Here is a 5,015-nt window from a genome sequence, read left to right as displayed (position 1 = left end):
TCCCTACAAACAAGCCCCGGTTTACCGTAAAATAAAGTAATTGTGAACTGCAAAGCCATCATCCACTTAGGAAAAGTAGATTAATTATAACCTGCTCTTTACATGTGACTAGCTTTGAATACCAACAGGGTTGTGTTATTTTAATGTACTATATGCCATAGTAGTCCCTAGCTTTTTCATTTCAAAACTAATGCATAAAACCAGTAGGAACCCAGATACTCTGCTACTTGGCCGTACTTAAGATACCTTGCGTCATCAGTTTAAGTTAACGGCGTCCTGAGTGCTGTTTCATTTTTAACAGTGTCCTGAGCTTGCACCGCCACAATACATGAGTAAAAGCCAAATGCCAAAACAAAATATGAAACCATCAATTAGAGAAAATTTGTTTTGTTTTGGGATTCCCCACCCCTCTCCCTGCACCTTTGGTTATCTAAAAAGTCTCTCCCAATTGTGTGCATTTATTCCAGGAAAGAACAAGAAAGACATTTTAAATATTCATATTGTTCACATGCAAACAGAAAACTGCATAAGGCATATCCTGTGCCAGAACTAACAAGATTCCCCCCTCCAAATAGCTGGTTCCAAACTAAATATTAATCCAAACAGTGCAGCAAATCTTGTGTGGGTTAATTCTTTTTTTCTACCCCCCACTCCCTGAGTACCCTTTCTTCAAACCACCCCACAGGATATACCTGTATCATAAGACACACAGAGAACATGGAGAACCGTCAGGAAACATCAGCAAGCTCACAGCCTCTATCTTTTACAGAAATGCAAGAAAAAATAATGCCATGAGGTCAAGCACCTCTATTCTGACATCTTTTGACTTCCAGTTTCTGGGAAGTCAAGTCAATTTGCCATTAAGAACATAGAGATGAACTACACAGAAGCTAATTAAAATGTGCAAAGAGTGGCAGTACTACCATGCCATCCGCAGAACTGACTTCACCCATTAACTGATTTAAACTGTATCTACAAGGAAGTGCCCAAGGTGATCTTTCTGCATGTTTTACCCAACTGTTCAACTGTTTATCGAGAAACGAAAAGTTAAGAGATTAATTACGTATTTGAGAGCTGACAGTTGTGTATCAAGCACTTTGATAAAGTATTTTCATGTGCCATGAAAAAAAAAAAATCTAGAAGCTTCAGTTCTCTTGCTGTAAAACACCACGTTTAGCGTAACAGCAAGACAAAATGTATTTAAACATACCAGAACAAAGCACACCTGCAACCTCTTCATCCACCGCAAACAGCTATTTGAGAAATATTTTGTAAAGCTGCTAAACTTGTACATTATAAAGTACCAGGTACGGACATTTTACTGGGTGCATAACGTAGCAGGCAGTTTTCAAGCAGACTGCATCGTACTGACGATGGACACTGATTTACTAAAATGACAGCCATATCTGAAAAGAAAGAAGGAAAGACTATTGTTTCCCTGATGGTAAACCTTAACCTTTAGTCCACCATCATCTAGAGACACAGAAACCACCACGCGGCCGTGACACACACACACCAACCCAGGTTCCTTTACCCGAATGCAAAGCTAACCACGCCTCGAGTGTTGGTCCTCCACAGCCCCAAGGGCCATATCACATATTCTTATGTCTATAAAGAGATTGATTATCGTAAGAAGAAAGAGCAAAGCGAAACAGCCAAGGGAGGTGTTTACAGAAACCGTAAGGGAAGCCATGACCACCACTGATGACCTCGAGTCTGCCAGGATGGCTCTGACATTTTAGCGGCTTACATCTCACAACAGGGCAAGCTGGCATCAGCTTCCATAACCAGAAGAAAACTTTAATGAAGCTGCCCTTTGAAAGCTTTCTAGGACACAGATCAACAAGTCACCTTGGAAACTGGCAGAACTGAAGCTTTCTTCTGAAAAGTCTTAAATCATAGAATCATAGAATGGTTTGGGTTGGAAGGGACCTTAAAGATCATCTAGTTCCAACCCCCCTGCCATCAGCAGGGACACCTTCCACTAGACCAGGTTGATCAAAGCCTCATCCAACCTGGCCTTGAACACTTCCAGGGATGGGGCATCCACAGCTTCTCTGGGCAACCTGTTCCAGTGTCTCACCACCCTCACAGTAAAGAATTTCTTCCTAATACCTCAGCTAAACCTACCCTCTTCCAGTTTGAAGCTATTGCCCCTTGTTCTATCACTACCTGCTAAATCAGCCTATTTACAGGCCCCTGCTCATTTTTAAATTTCAAGAAAAGAATCTACAGTGGCAGATCAAGAAGGATCTTTGCCACTTTCAAATCATGTCTCCCATTTGCATGCTAGTAGAAGCAAAGTGACATGCCTGTTGCCTTAGGACTAGGAGACAGTCCTACAAGAAAGGGTGATAGTTTGGGCCAGAGACATAAAAAATTATCCAAGTCATTAGATGAAGAAGGTTTTCAGATTGCTCTAACAAGCTTTCTGAACAGCTGATGCTCTTCGAAAAAATTCAGCAGGCATTAGTTACTAAACTCGATTTTACTCTTACTACTAGAGGAGATGGTACAAAAGCTAAAAGCAAAAACAACTTCAGAGTTAGATGACGAATATAAACTAATCTGGCAAAAAAAAAAAGTTTAATTTTCCTATTAAGCACGCCTGACACGTTTTATGTGCCTGACTACATTTTAAAACACTGCCCACTGCAAGATTTCTGTTTCCACTGAAAGTAACACGTTTAAGTGCAGAATGAGTCTACAACAGTCTAAGAGAGACGTGAATGTATAATGACAAACTGATCTCTTACTACAAATTGTTCTCCCACATAAGCCTGTGTCCTACAGCCACAAATGTTTATTATACTGCCGCTGCTGCTGCTGCAACTACTTGCTTTGCATTCTACAGACAGCTACTGTCAAACATTATGCAGTACATGCTGGCAGACTTTGCAATTCTGAGCTACTTAATTAACCACTCAGCTCCTGTGAATATCCTATCATGGCAAACGGTAAAGCAGGGAGAAAGTGCAAACACAGATTTCTTTTCATCTGAAGTTTTAAAATAAATTCCCCATTGGAAAGAAACGTAGATCTCAGTTCTAGCATAATTCTGACCAGCTGGAGTCTCATTTATTACTTAATGAGAAAGTTAATGAGTCAAGAAATCTGGGTCTCCAGGCATTTTCCTCCTCTGGAATTTCCTGGTAACAAACTTTGGTTTTCATTTTCTTGAATAAGTTACGAACGTGCACAAGACTTTATGGGAAGCTGAAGACATTTCAAGGTGGAAGCTATAAAATTGAAGAAAAAAACCAATCAAAAACCATACATTTATATAGCAAAATGGTTAGCGAAACCACAACAGTCCAGCTAAAGTTTAGCAAAGTCTGAAACACACATAGCGTACAGATGGTACCAAAATTCAGCTCTTGGCTTTTGTTAATGCTAACAGCTTTTCTTAATGCTAACACCTCTTCTGCTTCTAAACCTGCCTCTTCCCTCAAACCCAAGAATCTGGAGAACATGAAACAAAGCTCATTTTTGAAATATTACTTCGTATTTTCAAATGGCAAAGTTCTCAGTTGCCAAATAAGTTTAATTTATAATAATTTCAACTTAATTCTTAATTTCAATAATTAACCATTTCTGGATTCCTCTGTGAAAGTGAGAAAGAAAGAACTTGGGGTTCTTGCCACAGGCTTTGTATTTTAAGCAGTTATTCAGAAACTGCCATTTCTCGGTAAGAGGCCCGAGCTTTTCTTACCTCAGTGTTCTGAGGGAGTGCAATGAATGCTAGTTAAAAAGTGAGTGTAAAATACGAGTCATTAGGTTAACACAATTTTCTCAGACTACAAAAGAGAAAATTAAGTTTGATCCCCAAATACTTTAGGGTACACATTCCCACCTACACCCACTCCCTTCTCCACCCCACCCCCTGCCCCCCAGCTACACACCTATAGAAACCAGGAAGCTTATCTGGAAAGGAATAACGTAGAAAATAGTATCTGCAGAAGTGATGGACCCAGAGCACTTTCTGTAGTGACTGGTTTTTCAAGAAGCCAGCGTCCCACAAATACTTTTGCAGTTCTGTTATTTTGTAGAAAGAGACATCTTCAGATGTATAATTAGCACCAAAATTCCACTGTCCATACCAATGCTGTCTTTGTAACTAGTTTGATATCAGGTCCTTGGCAGAACAGCAAATCAAGAATTGTGAAGTTCACCTGTGTTAGGATGTGATTTTATCTTTTCAGACACCAACCAAGTCTTGTGCCACAAGAATCAGAGATGCAACTTCAGAATGAAAATCAGAGTTTCTTGTGAAAATAAGCATTTCATACAGACTCACATCTGAGAGGAATAAAACATATTTATGACAGACTTTAGAAGTTTTAAAGTCTTAAGATATGCCCAGAAACTGATATAAACCAGATCAAAATAAATGTACCTGAAAATTCAGACTAATACAATACGTAAGCATTTATATATAATTCTACAACCAACTTAACAAAAAATAAATTATGCTTGAGATATTAACAATAAATCTTGGGGAGGGGACATGGAAACACTCAAATGTATGTTTCCATAGAAGATTTCAAACTGCTCTGTGACAAAACTGGCAAGAAAAACACTGTTATCTGAAATTACTCTTGAGTTTCCACCTGCAGCTCTCTGAGGGTGTCCCTCTGTAGATATGTGTGAAGTTGACCTTGGGCTGCCAAATCACAAACCAAGCTCCACAGAGTATGAAACCAAATCAGTCCCTTAAAAGTGTCATCATGTAGTTTTTACATATTTTTATTTGTCAGCAATGGGGGGGGGGGGAAAATTTTTAATATGTTTTTTTGGGAAGGATAGGGGGGGGGGGGAAAAAAAGGAAAATAAGAGTATACACAAATTATATACATGGGTATAGGACTAGAAACAATTCCAACACAAGTTACAGAAGACTCAAAATTAAAACATCACCAAGTAATCTCAAGAAAAATTAGTTTCCCACTCCTCCATCATAGGTCCAGTTGATTCAAAGGATGGCACCTCAGAGGAAAAGCAACGTGAGACCTCTT

Source organism: Antrostomus carolinensis, unplaced genomic scaffold (assembly GCF_000700745.2).
Source record: "Antrostomus carolinensis isolate BGI_N321 unplaced genomic scaffold, ASM70074v2 scaffold20710, whole genome shotgun sequence".
Taxonomy (NCBI): Eukaryota; Metazoa; Chordata; class Aves; order Caprimulgiformes; family Caprimulgidae; genus Antrostomus; species Antrostomus carolinensis.
Note: the sequence above shows the minus strand (reverse complement) of the source record.